Consider the following 18,980-nt stretch of genomic DNA (forward strand, 5'->3'; position numbering starts at 1 on the left):
ATCCTACAGGCCGAAATCCCAAAGGCCGAAATCCCAAAGGCCGAAATCCCAAATTCCGAAATCGCAAACGCCGAAATCCAAAAGGCCGAAATCCCTAAGGCCGAAATCCCAAATGCCGAAATCCCAAAGGACGAAATCCCAAAGGCCGAATCGCAAAGGCCGAAATCCCAAAGGCCGAAACCCGAAAGGCCGAAATCCCATAGGCCGAAATCCCAAAGGCCGAAACCCCAAAGGCCGAAGTCCCAAAGGCTGAAATCCCAAAGGCCGGAATCCCAAAGGCCGAAATCCCAAAGGCCGAAATCCCAAAGGCCGAAATCCCAAAGGCCGAAATCCGAAACGCCGAAATCCCAAAGGCCTAAGTCCCAAAGACCGAAATCCCAAAGGCCGAATTCCCAAAGGCCGAAACCCGAAAGGCCGAAATCCCATAGGCCGAAATCCCAAAGGCCGAAACCCCAAAGGCCGAAATCCCAAAGGCCGATATCCCAAAGGCCGAAATCCTACAGGCCACAATCCCAAAGGCCGAAACCCCATAGGCCGAAATTCCAAAGGCCGAAACCCCAAAGGCCGAAGTCCCAAAGGCTGAAATCCCAAGGGCCGAAATCACAAAGGACGAAATCCTAAATGCCGACATCGCAAAGGCCGAAATCCCCAAGGCCGAAATCCTAAATGCCGACATCCCAGAGACAGAAATCCCAAAGGCCGAAATCCCAAAGGTCGATATCCCAAAGGCCGATATCCTAAAGGCTGTAATCCCAAAGGCCGAAATCCCAAAGGCCGAAATCGCAAATGCCGAAATCCCAAAGGCCGATATCCCAAAGGCCGAAATCTCAAAGGCCGAACTCCCAAAGGTCGAAATACCAAAGGACGAAATCCGAAAGGCCGAAATCCCAAAGGCCGAAATCCCAAAGGCCGAAGTCCCAAAGGCCGAAATCCCAAGGGTCGAAATCCGAAAGGTCGAAATCCCAAAGGTCGGCATCCCAAAGGCCGATATCCTAAAGGCCGATATCCCAAAGGCCGAAATCTCAAAGGCCGAAATCCCAAAGGTCGAAATACCAAAGGCCGAAATCCGAAAGGCCTAAATCCCAAAGGCCGAAATCCCAAAGGCCGAAATCCCAAAGGTCGAAATCCCAAAGGTCGAAATCCCAAAGGCCGAAATCCCAAAGGCCGAAATCCAAAAGGCCGAAGTCCCAAAGGCCGAAATCCCAAGGGTCGAAATCCGAAAGGTCGAAATCCCAAAGGTCGGCATCCCAAAGGCCGATATCCTAAAGGCTGAAATCCGAAAGGCCGAAATCCCAAACGCTGAAATCACAAAGGACGAAATCCTAAATGCCGACATCGCAAAGGTCGAAATCCCAAAGGCCGAAATCCCAAACGCCGAAATCCCAATAGCCGAAATCCCAAAGGTCGACATCCCCAATGCCTCTATCCTAAAGGCTGAAATCCCAAAGGCCGTAATCCCAAAGGCCGAATCGCAAAGGCCGAAATCCCGAAGGTCGAAATCCCAAACGTCGAAGTCCGAAAGGCCGAAATCCCAAAGGCCGAAATCCCAAAGTTCGACATCCCAAAGGCCGATATCCTAAAGGCTGAAATCCAAAAGGCCGAAGTCCCAAAGGCCGATATCCCAAGGGTCGAAATCCGAAAGGTCGAAATCCCAAAGGTCGACATCCCAAAGGCCGATATCCTAAAGGCTGAAATCCGAAAGGCCGAAATCCCAAACGCTGAAATCACAAAGGACGAAATCCTAAATGCCGACATCGCAAAGGTCGAAATCCCAAAGGCCGAAATCCCAAACGCCGAAATCCCAATAGCCGAAATCCCAAAGGTCGACATTCCCAAGGCCGCTAACCTAAAGGCTGAAATCCCAAAGGCCGTAATCCCAAAGGCCGAATCGCAAAGGCCGAAATCCCGATGGTCGAAATCCCAAAGGCCGAAGTCCGAAAGGCCGAAATCCCAAAGGCCGGATTCCCAAAGGTCGACATCCCAAAGGCCGATATCCTAAAGGCTGAAATCCCAAAGGTCGAAATCCCAAAGGCCGAAATCCCAAACGTCGAAATCCCAATAGCCGAAATCCCAAAGGTCGACATCCCCAATGCCGCTATCCTAAAGGCCGAAATCCCAAAGGCCGAAATCCCAAAGGTCGACATCCCAAAGGCAGATATCCTAGAGGCTGAAATTCCAAAGGCCGGAATCCCAAAGACCGAAATCCTAAATGCCGGCATCCCAAAGGTCGAAATCATACAGGCCGAAATCCCAAAGGCCGAAATCCCAAAGGCCGAAATCCCAAATTCCGAAATCGCAAACGCCGAAATCCAAAAGGCCGAATTCCCAAAGGCCGAAATCCCAAAGGCCGAAATCCCAAAGGACGAAATCCCAAAGGCCGAATCGCAAAGGCCGAAATCCCAAAGGCCGAAACCCGAAAGGCCGAAATCCCATAGGCCGAAATCCCAAAGGCCGAAACCCCAAAGGCCGAAGTCCCAAAGGCTGAAATCCCAAAGGTCGGAATCCCAAAGGCCGAAATCCCAAAGGCCGAAATCCCAAAGGCCGAAATCCGAAACGCCGAAATCCCAAAGGCCTAAGTCCCAAAGACCGAAATCCCAAAGGCCGAATTCCCAAAGGCCGAAATCCCAAAGGCCGAAATTTCAAAGGACGAAATCCCAAAGGCCGAAATCCCAAAGGTCGACATCCCCAATGCCGCTATCCTAAAGGCCGAAATCCCAAAGGCCGAAATCCCAAAGGTCGACATCCCAAAGGCAGATATCCTAAAGGCTGAAATCCGAAAGGCCGAAATCCCAAACGCTGAAATCACAAAGGACGAAATCCTAAATGCCGACATCGCAAAGGTCGAAATCCCAAAGGCCGAAATCCCAAACGCCGAAATCCCAATAGCCGAAATCCCAAAGGTCGACATCCCCAAGGCCGCTAACCTAAAGGCTGAAATCCCAAAGGCCGTAATCCCAAAGGCCGAATCGCAAAGGCCGAAATCCCGATGGTCGAAATCCCAAAGGACGAAGTCCGAAAGGCCGAAATCCCAAAGGCCGGATTCCCAAAGGTCGACATCCCAAAGGCCGATATCCTAAAGGCTGAAATCCCAAAGGTCGAAATCCCAAAGGCCGAAATCCCAAACGTCGAAATCCCAATAGCCGAAATCCCAAAGGTCGACATCCCCAATGCCGCTATCCTAAAGGCCGAAATCCCAAAGGCCGAAATCCCAAAGGTCGACATCCCAAAGGCAGATATCCTAGAGGCTGAAATTCCAAAGGCCGGAATCCCAAAGACCGAAATCCTAAATGCCGGCATCCCAAAGGTCGAAATCCTACAGGCCGAAATCCCAAAGGCCGAAATCCCAAAGGCCGAAATCCCAAATTACGAAATCGCAAACGCCGAAATCCAAAAGGCCGAATTCCCAAAGGCCGAAATCCCAAAGGCCGAAATCCCAAAGGACGAAATCCCAAAGGCCGAATCGCAAAGGCCGAAATCCCAAAGGCCGAAACCCGAAAGGCCGAAATCCCATAGGCCGAAATCCCAAAGGCCGAAACCCCAAAGGCCGAAGTCCCAAAGGCTGAAATCCCAAAGGTCGGAATCCCAAAGGCCGAAATCCCAAAGGCCGAAATCCCAAAGGCCGAAATCCGAAACGCCGAAATCCCAAAGGCCTAAGTCCCAAAGACCGAAATCCCAAAGGCCGAATTCCCAAAGGCCGAAATCCCAAAGGCCGAAATTTCAAAGGACGAAATCCCAAAGGCCGAAATCCCAAAGGTCGACATCCCCAATGCCGCTATCCTAAAGGCCGAAATCCCAAAGGCCGAAATCCCAAAGGTCGACATCCCAAAGGCAGATATCCTAGAGGCTGAAATTCCAAAGGCCGGAATCCCAAAGACCGAAATCCTAAATGCCGGCATCCCAAAGGTCGAAATCCTACAGGCCGAAATCCCAAAGGCCGAAATCCCAAAGGCCGAAATCCCAAATTCCGAAATCGCAAACGCCGAAATCCAAAAGGCCGAAATCCCTAAGGCCGAAATCCCAAATGCCGAAATCCCAAAGGACGAAATCCCAAAGGCCGAATCGCAAAGGCCGAAATCCCAAAGGCCGAAACCCGAAAGGCCGAAATCCCATAGGCCGAAATCCCAAAGGCCGAAACCCCAAAGGCCGAAGTCCCAAAGGCTGAAATCCCAAAGGCCGGAATCCCAAAGGCCGAAATCCCAAAGGCCGAAATCCCAAAGGCCGAAATCCCAAAGGCCGAAATCCGAAACGCCGAAATTCCAAAGGCCTAAGTCCCAAAGACCGAAATCCCAAAGGCCGAATTCCCAAAGGCCGAAACCCGAAAGGCCGAAATCCCATAGGCCGAAATCCCAAAGGCCGAAACCCCAAAGGCCGAAATCCCAAAGGCCGAAATCCCAAAGGCCGAAATCCCAAAGGCCTAAGTCCCAAAGACCGAAATCCAAAGGGCCGAATTTCCAAAGGCCGAAATCCCAAAGGCCGAAATTCCAAAGGTCGAAATCCCAAAGGTCGAAATCCCAAAGACCGAAATCCCAAAGGTCGAAATCCGAAAGGCCGAAATCCCAAAGGCCGATATCCCAAAGGCCGAAATCCTACAGGCCACAATCCCAAAGGCCGAAACCCCATAGGCCGAAATTCCAAAGGCCGAAACCCCAAAGGCCGAAGTCCCAAAGGCTGAAATCCCAAGGGCCGAAATCACAAAGGACGAAATCCTAAATGCCGACATCGCAAAGGCCGAAATCCCCAAGGCCGAAATCCTAAATGCCGACATCCCAGAGACAGAAATCCCAAAGGCCGAAATCCCAAAGGTCGATATCCCAAAGGCCGATATCCTAAAGGCTGTAATCCCAAAGGCCGAAATCCCAAAGGCCGAAATCCCAAATGCCGAAATCCCAAAGGCCGATATCCCAAAGGCCGAAATCTCAAAGGCCGAACTCCCAAAGGTCGAAATACCAAAGGACGAAATCCGAAAGGCCGAAATCCCAAAGGCCGAAATCCCAAAGGCCGAAGTCCCAAAGGCCGAAATCCCAAGGGTCGAAATCCGAAAGGTCGAAATCCCAAAGGTCGGCATCCCAAAGGCCGATATCCTAAAGGCCGATATCCCAAAGGCCGAAATCTCAAAGGCCGAAATCCCAAAGGTCGAAATACCAAAGGCCGAAATCCGAAAGGCCTAAATCCCAAAGGCCGAAATCCCAAAGGCCGAAATCCCAAAGGTCGAAATCCCAAAGGTCGAAATCCCAAAGGCCGAAATCCCAAAGGCCGAAATCCAAAAGGCCGAAGTCCCAAAGGCCGAAATCCCAAGGGTCGAAATCCGAAAGGTCGAAATCCCAAAGGTCGGCATCCCAAAGGCCGATATCCTAAAGGCTGAAATCCGAAAGGCCGAAATCCCAAACGCTGAAATCACAAAGGACGAAATCCTAAATGCCGACATCGCAAAGGTCGAAATCCCAAAGGCCGAAATCCCAAACGCCGAAATCCCAATAGCCGAAATCCCAATAGCCGAAATCCCAAAGGTCGACATCCCCAAGGCCTCTATCCTAAAGGCTGAAATCCCAAAGGCCGTAATCCCAAAGGCCGAATCGCAAAGGCCGAAATCCCGAAGGTCGAAATCCCAAACGCCGAAGTCCGAAAGGCCGAAATCCCAAAGGCCGAAATCCCAAAGTTCGACATCCCAAAGGCCGATATCCTAAAGGCTGAAATCCCAAAGGTCGACATCCCCAATGCCGCTATCCTAAAGGCCGAAATCCCAAAGGACGAAATCCCAAAGGCCGAAATCCCAAAGGTCGACATCCCCAATGCCGCTATCCTAAAGGCCGAAATCCCAAAGGCCGAAATCCCAAAGGTCGACATCCCAAAGGCAGATATCCTAGAGGCTGAAATTCCAAAGGCCGGAATCCCAAAGACCGAAATCCTAAATGCCGGCATCCCAAAGGTCGAAATCCTACAGGCCGAAATCCCAAAGGCCGAAATCCCAAAGGCCGAAATCCCAAATTCCGAAATCGCAAACGCCGAAATCCAAAAGGCCGAAATCCCAAAGGCCGAAATCCCAAAGGCCGAAATCCCAAAGGACGAAATCCCAAAGGCCGAATCGCAAAGGCCGAAATCCCAAAGGCCGAAACCCGAAAGGCCGAAATCCCATAGGCCGAAATACCAAAGGCCGAAATCCCAAAGGCCGAAATCCCAAAGGTCGAAATCCGAAACGCCGAAATCCCAAAGGCCTAAGTCCCAAAGACCGAAATCCCAAAGGCCGAATTCCCAAAGGCCGAATTCCCAAAGGCCGAAATCCCAAAGGCCGAAATCCCAAAGGACGAAATCCCAAAGGCCGAAATTCCAAAGGCCGAAATTCCAAAGGTCGAAATCCCAAAGGTCGAAATCCCAAAGACCGAAATCCCAAAGGTCGAAATCCGAAAGGCCGAAATCCGAAAGGCCGAAATCCCAAAGGCCTAAGTCCCAAAGACCGAAATCCCAAAGGCCGAATTCCCAAGGCCGCTACCCTAAAGGCCGAAATCCCAAAGGCCGAAATCCCAAAGGCCGAAATCCCAAATTCCGAAATCGCAAACGCCGAAATCCAAAAGGCCGAAATCCCTAAGGCCGAAATCCCAAATGCCGAAATCCCAAAGGACGAAATCCCAAAGGCCGAATCGCAAAGGCCGAAATCCCAAAGGCCGAAACCCGAAAGGCCGAAATCCCATAGGCCGAAATCCCAAAGGCCGAAACCCCAAAGGCCGAAGTCCCAAAGGCTGAAATCCCAAAGGCCGGAATCCCAAAGGCCGAAATCCCAAAGGCCGAAATCCCAAAGGCCGAAATCCCAAAGGCCGAAATCCGAAACGCCGAAATTCCAAAGGCCTAAGTCCCAAAGACCGAAATCCCAAAGGCCGAATTCCCAAAGGCCGAAACCCGAAAGGCCGAAATCCCATAGGCCGAAATCCCAAAGGCCGAAACCCCAAAGGCCGAAATCCCAAAGGCCGAAATCCCAAAGGCCGAAATCCCAAAGGCCTAAGTCCCAAAGACCGAAATCCAAAGGGCCGAATTTCCAAAGGCCGAAATCCCAAAGGCCGAAATTCCAAAGGTCGAAATCCCAAAGGTCGAAATCCCAAAGACCGAAATCCCAAAGGTCGAAATCCGAAAGGCCGAAATCCCAAAGGCCGATATCCCAAAGGCCGAAATCCTACAGGCCACAATCCCAAAGGCCGAAACCCCATAGGCCGAAATTCCAAAGGCCGAAACCCCAAAGGCCGAAGTCCCAAAGGCTGAAATCCCAAGGGCCGAAATCACAAAGGACGAAATCCTAAATGCCGACATCGCAAAGGCCGAAATCCCCAAGGCCGAAATCCTAAATGCCGACATCCCAGAGACAGAAATCCCAAAGGCCGAAATCCCAAAGGTCGATATCCCAAAGGCCGATATCCTAAAGGCTGTAATCCCAAAGGCCGAAATCCCAAAGGCCGAAATCCCAAATGCCGAAATCCCAAAGGCCGATATCCCAAAGGCCGAAATCTCAAAGGCCGAACTCCCAAAGGTCGAAATACCAAAGGACGAAATCCGAAAGGCCGAAATCCCAAAGGCCGAAATCCCAAAGGCCGAAGTCCCAAAGGCCGAAATCCCAAGGGTCGAAATCCGAAAGGTCGAAATCCCAAAGGTCGGCATCCCAAAGGCCGATATCCTAAAGGCCGATATCCCAAAGGCCGAAATCTCAAAGGCCGAAATCCCAAAGGTCGAAATACCAAAGGCCGAAATCCGAAAGGCCTAAATCCCAAAGGCCGAAATCCCAAAGGCCGAAATCCCAAAGGTCGAAATCCCAAAGGTCGAAATCCCAAAGGCCGAAATCCCAAAGGCCGAAATCCAAAAGGCCGAAGTCCCAAAGGCCGAAATCCCAAGGGTCGAAATCCGAAAGGTCGAAATCCCAAAGGTCGGCATCCCAAAGGCCGATATCCTAAAGGCTGAAATCCGAAAGGCCGAAATCCCAAACGCTGAAATCACAAAGGACGAAATCCTAAATGCCGACATCGCAAAGGTCGAAATCCCAAAGGCCGAAATCCCAAACGCCGAAATCCCAATAGCCGAAATCCCAAAGGTCGACATCCCCAAGGCCTCTATCCTAAAGGCTGAAATCCCAAAGGCCGTAATCCCAAAGGCCGAATCGCAAAGGCCGAAATCCCGAAGGTCGAAATCCCAAACGCCGAAGTCCGAAAGGCCGAAATCCCAAAGGCCGAAATCCCAAAGTTCGACATCCCAAAGGCCGATATCCTAAAGGCTGAAATCCCAAAGGTCGACATCCCCAATGCCGCTATCCTAAAGGCCGAAATCCCAAAGGACGAAATCCCAAAGGCCGAAATCCCAAAGGTCGACATCCCCAATGCCGCTATCCTAAAGGCCGAAATCCCAAAGGCCGAAATCCCAAAGGTCGACATCCCAAAGGCAGATATCCTAGAGGCTGAAATTCCAAAGGCCGGAATCCCAAAGACCGAAATCCTAAATGCCGGCATCCCAAAGGTCGAAATCCTACAGGCCGAAATCCCAAAGGCCGAAATCCCAAAGGCCGAAATCCCAAATTCCGAAATCGCAAACGCCGAAATCCAAAAGGCCGAAATCCCAAAGGCCGAAATCCCAAAGGACGAAATCCCAAAGGCCGAATCGCAAAGGCCGAAATCCCAAAGGCCGAAACCCGAAAGGCCGAAATCCCATAGGCCGAAATCCCAAAGACCGAAATCCCAAAGGCCGAATTCCCAAAGGCCGAAATCCCAAAGGCCGAAATCCCAAAGGACGAAATCCCAAAGGCCGAAATTCCAAAGGCCGAAATTCCAAAGGTCGAAATCCCAAAGGTCGAAATCCCAAAGACCGAAATCCCAAAGGTCGAAATCGGAAAGGCCGAAATCCGAAAGGCCGAAATCCCAAAGGCCTAAGTCCCAAAGACCGAAATCCCAAAGGCCGAATTCCCAAAGGCCGAAATCCCAAAGGCCGAAATCCCAAAGGTCGAAATCCGAAACGCCGAAATCCCAAAGGCCTAAGTCCCAAAGACCGAAATCCCAAAGGCCGAATTCCCAAAGGCCGAATTCCCAAAGGCCGAAATCCCAAAGGCCGAAATCCCAAAGGACGAAATCCCAAAGGCCGAAATCTCAAAGGCCGAAATCCCAAAGGTCGAAATACCAAAGGCCGAAATCCGAAAGGCCTAAATCCCAAAGGCCGAAATCCCAAAGGCCGAAATCCCAAAGGTCGAAATCCCAAAGGCCGAAATCCCAAAGGACGAAATCCCAAAGGCCGAATCGCAAAGGCCGAAATCCCAAAGGCCGAAACCCGAAAGGCCGAAATCCCATAGGCCGAAATCCCAAAGACCGAAATCCCAAAGGCCGAATTCCCAAAGGCCGAAATCCCAAAGGCCGAAATCCCAAAGGACGAAATCCCAAAGGCCGAAATTCCAAAGGCCGAAATTCCAAAGGTCGAAATCCCAAAGGTCGAAATCCCAAAGACCGAAATCCCAAAGGTCGAAATCGGAAAGGCCGAAATCCGAAAGGCCGAAATCCCAAAGGCCTAAGTCCCAAAGACCGAAATCCCAAAGGCCGAATTCCCAAAGGCCGAAATCCCAAAGGCCGAAATCCCAAAGGACGAAATCCCAAAGGCCGAAATCCCAAAGGCCGAAATCCCAAAGGCCGAAATCCCAAAGGCCGAAATCCCAAAGGCCTAAGTCCCAAACGCTGAAATCACAAAGGACGAAATCCTAAATGCCGACATCGCAAAGGCCGAATTCCCAAAGGCCGAAATCCCAAAGGCCGAAAGCCCAAAGGACGAAATCCCAAAGGCCGCAATCCCAAAGGCCTAAGTCCCAAAGACCGAAATCCCAAGGCCCGAATTTCCAAAGGCCGAAATCCCAAAGGCCGAAATTCCAAAGGTCGAAATCCCAAAGACCGAAATCCCAAAGGTCGAAATCCGAAAGGCCGAAATCCCAAACGCTGAAATCACAAAGGACGAAATCCTAAATGCCGACATCGCAAAGGCCGAAATCCCAAAGGCCGAAATCCGAAATGCCGACATCCCAAAGACAGAAATCCCAAAGGCCGAAATCCCAAAGGTCGACATCCCAAAGGCAGATATCCTAGAGGCTGAAATTCCAAAGGCCGGAATTCCAAAGGCCGAAATCCTAAATGCCGGCATCCCAAAGGCCGAAATCCCAAAGACCGAAATCCCAAAGGTCGACATCCCAAAGGCAGATATCCTAAAGGCTGAAATCCCAAAGGTCGAAATCCCAAAGGCCGAAATCCCAAACGTCGAAATCCCAATAGCCGAAATCCCAAAGGTCGACATCCCCAATGCCGCTATCCTAAAGGCCGAAATCCCAAAGGCCGAAATCCCAAAGGTCGACATCCCAAAGGCAGATATCCTAGAGGCTGAAATTCCAAAGGCCGGAATCCCAAAGACCGAAATCCTAAATGCCGGCATCCCAAAGGTCGAAATCCTACAGGCCGAAATCCCAAAGGCCGAAATCCCAAAGGCCGAAATCCCAAAGGCCGAAATCCCAAATTCCGAAATCGCAAAGGCCGAAATCCAAAAGGCCGAAATCCCAAAGGCCGGAATTCCAAATTCCGAAATCGCAAAGGCCGCAATCCAAAAGGCCGAAATCCCAAAGGCCGAAATCCCAAAGGCCGAAATCCGAAAGGACGAAATCCCAAAGGCCGAATCGCAAAGGCCGAAATCCCAAAGGCCGAAACCCGAAAGGCCGAAATCCCATAGGCCGAAATCCCAAAGGCCGAAACCCCAAAGGCCGAAGTCCCAAAGGCTGAAATCCCAAAGGCCGGAATCCCAAAGGCCGAAATCCCAAAGGCCGAAATCCGAAAGGCCGAAATCCCAAAGGCCTAAGTCCCAAAGACCGAAATCCCAAAGGCCGAATTCCCAAAGGCCGAAATCCCAAAGGCCGAAATCCCAAAGGACGAAATCCCAAAGGCCGAAATCCCAAAGGCCGAAATCCCAAAGGCCGAAATCCCAAAGGCCGAAATCCCAAAGGCCGAAATCCCAAAGGCCTAAGTCCCAAAGACCGAAATCCCAAGGGCCGAATTTCCAAAGGCCGAAATCCCAAAGGCCGAAATTCCAAAGGTCGAAATCCCAAAGGTCGAAATCCCAAAGGTCGAAATCCCAAAGACCGAAATCCCAAAGGTCGAAATCCGAAAGGCCGAAATCCCAAACGCTGAAATCACAAAGGACGAAATCCTAAATGCCGACATCGCAAAGGCCGAATTCCCAAAGGCCGAAATCCCAAAGGCCGAAATCCCAAAGGACGAAATCCCAAAGGTCGAAATCCGAAAGGCCGAAATCCCAAACGCTGAAATCACAAAGGACGAAATCCTAAATGCAGACATCGCAAAGGCCGAAATCCCAAAGGCCGAAATCCGAAATGCCGACATCCCAAAGACAGAAATCCCAAAGGCCGAAATCCCAAAGGTCGACATCCCAAAGGCAGATATCCTAGAGGCTGAAATTCCAAAGGCCGGAATTCCATAGGCCGAAATCCTAAATGCCGGCATCCCAAAGGCCGAAATCCCAAAGGCCGAAATCCCAAAGGTTGACATCCCAAAGGCAGATATCCTAAAGGCTGAAATCCCAAAGGCCGAAATCCCAAAGGTCGATATCCCAAAGGCCGAAATCCTACAGGCCACAATCCCAAAGGCCGGAACCCCAAAGGCCGAAATTCCAAAGGCCGAAACCCCAAAGGCCGAAGTCCCAAAGGCTGAAATCCCAAAGGCCGAAATCCCAAAGGCCGAAATCCCAAAGGTCGAAATACCAAAGGCCGAAATCCGAAAGGCCGAAATCCCAAAGGCCGAAATCCCAAAGGCCGAGGTCCCAAAGGCCGAAATCCCAAGGGTCGAAATCCGAAAGGTCGAAATCCCAAAGGTCGACATCCCAAAAGCCGATATCCTAAAGGCCGATATCCCAAAGGCCGAAATCTCAAAGGCCGAAATCTCAAAGGTCGAAATACCAAAGGCCGAAATCCGAAAGGCCGAAATCCCAAAGGCCGAAATCCCAAACGCCGAAATCACAAAGGACGAAATCCTAAATACCGACATCGCAAAGGCCGAAATCCCAAAGGCCGAAATCCCAAAGGCCGAAGTCCCAAAGGCCGAAATTCCAAGGGTCGAAATCCGAAAGGTCGAAATCCCAAAGGTCGACATCCCAAAGGCCGATATCCTAAAGGCCGATATCCCAAAGGCCGAAATCTCAAAGGCCGAAATCCCAAAGGTCGAAATACCAAAGGCCGAATTCCGAAAGGCCGAAATCCCAAAGGCCGAAATCCCAAGGCCCGAATTTCCAAAGGCCGAAATCCCAAAGGCCGAAATTCCAAAGGTCGAAATCCCAAAGACCGAAATCCCAAAGGCCGAAATCCCAAAGGTCGAAATCCGAAAGGCCGAAATCCGAAAGTCCGAAATCCCAAACGCCGAAATCACAAAGGACGAAATCCTAAATGCCGGCATCCCAAAGGTCGAAATCCCAAAGACCGAAATCCCAGAGGTCGACATCCCAAAGGCCGATATCCTAAAGGCTGAAATCCCAAAGGCCGAAGTCCCAAAGGCCGATATCCCAAGGGTCGAAATCCGAAAGGTCGAAATCCCAAAGGTCGACATCCCAAAGGCCGATATCCTAAAGGCTGAAATTCGAAAGGCCGAAATCCCAAACGCTGAAATCACAAAGGACGAAATCCTAAATGCCGACATCGCAAAGGTCGAAATCCCAAAGGCCGAAATCCCAAACGCCGAAATCCCAATAGCCGAAATCCCAAAGGTCGACATCCCCAAGGCCGCTAACCTAAAGGCTGAAATCCCAAAGGCCGTAATCCCAAAGGCCGAATCGCAAAGGCCGAAATCCCGATGGTCGAAATCCCAAAGGCCGAAGTCCGAAAGGCCGAAATCCCAAAGGCCGAAATCCCAAAGGTCGACATCCCAAAGGCCGATATCCTAAATGCTGAAATCCCTAAGGTCGAAATCCCAAAGGCCGAAATCCCAAACGTCGAAATCCCAATAGCCGAAATCCCAAAGGTCGACATCCCCAATGCCGCTATCCTAAAGGCCGAAATCCCAAAGGCCGAAATCCCAAAGGTCGACATCCCAAAGGCAGATATCCTAGAGGCTGAAATTCCAAAGGCCGGAATCCCAAAGACCGAAATCCTAAATGCCGGCATCCCAAAGGTCGAAATCCTACAGGCCGAAATCCCAAAGGCCGAAATCCCAAAGGCCGAAATCCGAAACGCCGATATCCCAAAGGCCTAAGTCCCAAAGACCGAAATCTCAAAGGCCGAATTCCCAAAGGCCGAAATCCCAAAGGCCGAAATCCCAAAGGACGAAATCCCAAAGGCCGAAATCCCAAAGGTCGACATCCCCAATGCCGCTATCCTAAAGGCCGAAATCCCAAAGGCCGAAATCCCAAAGGTCGACATCCCAAAGGCAGATATCCTAGAGGCTGAAATCCCAAAGGCCGAATTCCCAAAGGCCGAAATCCCAAAGGCCGAAATCCCAAAGGACGAAATCCCAAAGGCCGAAATTCCAAAGGCCGAAACCCCAAAGGCCGAAGTCCCGAAGGCTGAAATCCCAAGGGCCGAAATCACATAGGACGAAATCCTAAATGCCTACATCGCAAAGGCCGAAATCCCAAAGGCCGAAATCCTAAATGCCGACATCCCAGAGACAGAAATCCCAAAGGCCGAAATCCCAAAGGCCGAAATCCCAAATGCCGAGATCCCAAAGGCCGATATCCCAAAGGCTGAAATCTCAAAGGCCGAAATCCCAAAGGTCGAAATACCAAAGGCCGAAATCCGAAAGGCCGAAATCCCAAAGGCCGAAGTCCCAAAGGCCGAAATCCCAAGGGTCGAAATCCGAAAGGTCGAAATCCCAAAGGTCGGCATCCCAAAGGCCGATATCCTAAAGGCCGATATCCCAAAGGCCGAAATCTCAAAGGCCGAAATCCCAAAGGTCGAAATACCAAAGGCCGAAATCCGAAAGGCCTAAATCCCAAAGGCCGAAATCCCAAAGGCCGAAATCCCAAAGGCCGAAATCCCAAAGGTCGAAATCCCAAAGGTTGAAATCCCAAAGGCCGAAATCCCAAAGGCCGAAATCCAAAAGGCCGAAGTCCCAAAGGCCGAAATCCCAAGGGTCGAAATCCGAAAGGTCGAAATCCCAAAGGTCGGCATCCCAAAGGCCGATATCCTAAAGGCTGAAATCCGAAAGGCCGAAATCCCAAACGCTGAAATCACAAAGGACGAAATCCTAAATGCCGACATCGCAAAGGTCGAAATCCCAAAGGCCGAAATCCCAAACGCCGAAATCCCAATAGCCGAAATCCCAAAGGTCGACATCCCCAAGGCCTCTATCCTAAAGGCTGAAATCCCAAAGGCCGTAATCCCAAAGGCCGAATCGCAAAGGCCGAAATCCCGAAGGTCGAAATCCCAAACGCCGAAGTCCGAAAGGCCGAAATCCCAAAGGCCGAAATCCGAAAGGTCGAAATCCCAAAGGTCGAAATCCCAAAGGCCGAAATCCCAAAGTTCGACATCCCAAAGGCCGATATCCTAAAGGCTGAAATCCCAAAGGTCGACATCCCCAATGCCGCTATCCTAAAGGCCGAAATCCCAAAGACTGAAATCCCAAAGGTCGACATCCCAAAGGCAGATATCCTAGAGGCTGAAATTCCAAAGGCCGGAATCCCAAAGACCGAAATCCTAAACGCCGGCATCCCAAAGGTCGAAATCCTACAGGCCGAAATCCCAAAGGCCGAAATCCCAAAGGCCGAAATGCCAAAGGCCGAAATCCCAAATTCCGAAATCGCAAAGGCCGCAATCCAAAAGGCCGAAATCCCAAAGGCCGAAATCCCAAAGGACGAAATCCCAAAGGCCGAATCGCAAAGGCCGAAATCCCAAAGCCCGAAATCCGAAAGGCCGAAATCCCATAGGCCGAAATCCCAAAGGCCGAAACCCCAAAGGCCGAAGTCCCAAAGGCTGAAATCCCAAAGGCCGGAATCCCAAAGGCCGAAATCCCAAAGGCCGAAATCCGAAAGGCCGAAATCCCAAAGGCCTAAGTCCCAAAGACCGAAATCCCAAAGGCCGAATTCCCAAAGGCCGAAATCCCAAAGGCCGAAATCCCAAAGGACGAAATCCCAAAGGCCGAAATCCCAAAGGCCTAAGTCCCAAACGCTGAAATCACAAAGGACGAAATCCTAAATGCCGACATCGCAAAGGCCGAATTCCCAAAGGCCGAAATCCCAAAGGCCGAAACCCCAAAGGACGAAATCCCAAAGGCCGAAATCCCAAAGGCCGAAATCCCAAAGGCCTAAGTCCCAAAGACCGAAATCCCAAGGCCCGAATTTCCAAAGGCCGAAATCCCAAAGGCCGAAATTCCAAAGGTCGAAATCCCAAAGACCGAAATCCCAAAGGTCGAAATCCGAAAGGCCGAAATCCCAAACGCTGAAATCACAAAGGACGAAATCCTAAATGCCGACATCGCAAAGGCCCAAAATCCCAAAGGCCGAAATCCGAAATGCCGAAATCCCAAAGACAGAAATCCCAAAGGCCGAAATCCCAAAGGTCGACATCCCAAAGGCAGATATCCTAGAGGCTGAAATTCCAAAGGCCGGAATTCCAAAGGCCGAAATCCTAAATGCCGGCATCCCAAAGGCCGAAATCCCAAAGACCGAAATCCCAAAGGTCGACATCCCAAAGGCAGATATCCTAAAGGCTGAAATCCCAAAGGTCGAAATCCCAAAGGCCGAAATCCCAAACGTCGAAATCCCAATAGCCGAAATCCCAAAGGTCGACATCCCCAATGCCGCTATCCTAAAGGGCGAAATCCCAAAGGCCGACATCCCAAAGGCAGATATCCTAGAGGCTGAAATTCCAAAGGCCGGAATCCCAAAGACCGAAATCCTAAATGCCGGCATCCCAAAGGTCGAAATCCTACAGGCCGAAATCCCAAAGGCCGAAATCCCAAAGGCCGAAATCCCAAAGGCCGAAATCCCAAATTCCGAAATCCAAAAGGCCGAAATCCCAAAGGCCGAAATCCCAAATTCCGAAATCGCAAAGGCCGCAATCCAAAAGGCCGAAATCCCAAAGGCCGAAATCCCAAAGGCCGAAATCCGAAAGGACGAAATCCCAAAGGCCGAATCGCAAAGGCCGAAATCCCAAAGGCCGAAACCCGAAAGGCCGAAATCCCATAGGCCGAAATCCCAAAGGCCGAAACCCCAAAGGCCGAAGTCCCAAAGGCTGAAATCCCAAAGGCCGGAATCCCAAAGGCCGAAATCCCAAAGGCCGAAATCCGAAAGGCCGAAATCCCAAAGGCCTAAGTCCCAAAGACCGAAATCCCAAAGGCCGAATTCCCAAAGGCCGAAATCCCAAAGGCCGAAATCCCAAAGGACGAAATCCCAAAGGCCGAAATCCCAAAGGCCGAAATCCCAAAGGCCGAAATCCCAAAGGCCGAAATCCCAAAGGCCGAAATCCCAAAGGCCGAAATCCCAAAGGCCGAAATCCCAAAGGCCGAAATCCCAAAGGCCTAAGTCCCAAAGACCGAAATCCCAAGGGCCGAATTTCCAAAGGCCGAAATCCCAAAGGCCGAAATTCCAAAGGTCGAAATCCCAAAGGTCGAAATCCCAAAGGTCGAAATCCCAAAGACCGAAATCCCAAAGGTCGAAATCCGAAAGGCCGAAATCCCAAACGCTGAAATCACAAAGGACGAAATCCTAAATGCAGACATCGCAAAGGCCGAAATCCCAAAGGCCGAAATCCGAAATGCCGACATCCCAAAGACAGAAATCCCAAAGGCCGAAATCCCAAAGGTCGACATCCCAAAGGCAGATTTCCTAGAGGCTGAAATTCCAAAGGCCGGAATTCCATAGGCCGAAATCCTAAATGCCGGCATCCCAAAGGCCGAAATCCCAAAGACCGAAATCCCAAAGGTCGACATCCCAAAGGCAGATATCCTAAAGGCTGAAATCCCAAAGGCCGAAATCCCAAAGGCCGATATCCCAAAGGCCGAAATCCTACAGGCCACAATCCCAAAGGCCGGAACCCCAAAGGCCGAAATTCCAAAGGCCGAAACCCCAAAGGCCGAAGTCCCAAAGGCTGAAATCCCAAAGGCCGAAATCCCAAAGGCCGAAATCCCAAAGGTCGAAATACCAAAGGCCGAAATCCGAAAGCCCGAAATCCCAAAGGCCGAAATCCCAAAGGCCGAGGTCCCAAAGGCCGAAATCCCAAGGGTCGAAATCCGAAAGGTCGAAATCCCAAAGGTCGACATCCCAAAGGCCGATATCCTAAAGGCCGATATCCCAAAGGCCGAAATCTCAAAGGCCGAAATCTCAAAGGTCGAAATCCCAAAGGCCGAAATCCAAAAGGCCGAGGTCCCAAAGGCCGAAATCCCAAGGGTCGAAATCCGAAAGGTCGAAATCCCAAAGGTCGACATCCCCAAGGCCGATATCCTAAAGGCCGATATCCCAAAGGCCGAAATCTCAAAGGCCGAAATCTCAAAGGTCGAAATACCAAAGGCCGAAATCCTAAAGGCCGAAATCCCAAAGGCCGAAATCCCAAAGGTCGACATCCCAAAGGCAGATATCCTAGAGGCTGAAATTCCAAAGGCCGGAATCCCAAAGACCGAAATCCTAAATGCCGGCATCCCAAAGGTCGAAATCCTACAGGCCGAAATCCCAAAGGCCGAAATCCCAAAGGCCGAAATCCCAAATTCCGAAATCGCAAACGCCGAAATCCAAAAGGCCGAAATCCCAAAGGCCGAAACCCCAAAGGCCGAAGTCCCAAAGGCTGAAATCCCAAAGGCCGGAATCCCAAAGGCCGAAATCCCAAAGGCCGAAATCCCAAAGGCCGAAATCCCAAAGGCCGAAATCCGAAACGCCGAAATCCCAAAGGCCTAAGTCCCAAAGGCCGAAATCCCAAAGGCCGAAACCCGAAAGGCCGAAATCCCATAGGCCGAAATCCCAAAGGCCGAAACCCCAAAGGCCGAAGTCCCAAAGGCTGAAATCCCAAAGGCCGGAATCCCAAAGGCCGAAATCCCAAAGGCCGAAATCCCAAAGGCCGAAATCCCAAAGACCGAAATCCCAAAGGCCGAATTCCCAAAGGCCCCAATCCCAAAGGCCGAAATCCCAAAGGTCGAAATCCCAAAGGCCGAAATCCCAAAGAACGAAATCCCAAAGGCCGAAATCCCAAAGGCCGAAATCCTACAGGCCACAATCCCAAAGGCCGAAACCCCAAAGGCCGAAATTCCAAAGGCCGAAACCCCAAAGGCCGAAGTCCCAAAGGCTGAAATCCCAAGGGCCGAAATCCCAAAGGCCGAAATCCCAAAGGTCGATATACCAAAGGCCGAAATCCGAAAGGCCGAAATCCCAAAGGCCGAAGTCCCAAAGGCCGAAATCCCAAGGGTCGAAATCCCAAAGGTCGAAATCCCAAAGGCCGAAATCCCAAAGGCCGAAATCCAAAAGGCCGAAATCCCAAAGGCCGAAATCCCAAAGGCCGAAATCCCAAAGGCCGAAATTCCAAAGGTCGAAATCCTACAGGCCACAATCCCAAAGGCCGAAACCCCAAAGGCCGAAATTCCAAAGGCCGAAACCCCAAAGGCCGAAGTCCCAAAGGCTGAAATCCCAAGGGCCGAAATCCCAAAGGCCGAAATCCCAAAGGTCGATATACCAAAGGCCGAAATCCGAAAGGCCGAAATCCCAAAGGCCGAAGTCCCAAAGGCCGAAATCCCAAGGGTCGAAATCCCAAAGGTAGAAATCCCAAAGGCCGAAATCCCAAAGGCCGAAATCCTAAAGGCCGAAATCCCAAAGGCCGAAATCCCAAAGGCCGAAATCCCAAAGGTCGATATCCCAAAGGCCGAAATCCCAAAGGACGAAATCCCAAAGGCCGAATCGCAAAGGCCGAAATCCCAAAGGCCGAAACCCGAAAGGCCGAAATCCCATAGGCCGAAATCCCAAAGGCCGAAATCCCAAAGGCCGAAATCCCAAAGGCCGAAATCCCAAAG

The sequence above is a fragment of the Megachile rotundata genome, chromosome 1, assembly GCF_050947335.1.
Source record: "Megachile rotundata isolate GNS110a chromosome 1, iyMegRotu1, whole genome shotgun sequence".
Classification (NCBI taxonomy): Eukaryota; Metazoa; Arthropoda; class Insecta; order Hymenoptera; family Megachilidae; genus Megachile; species Megachile rotundata.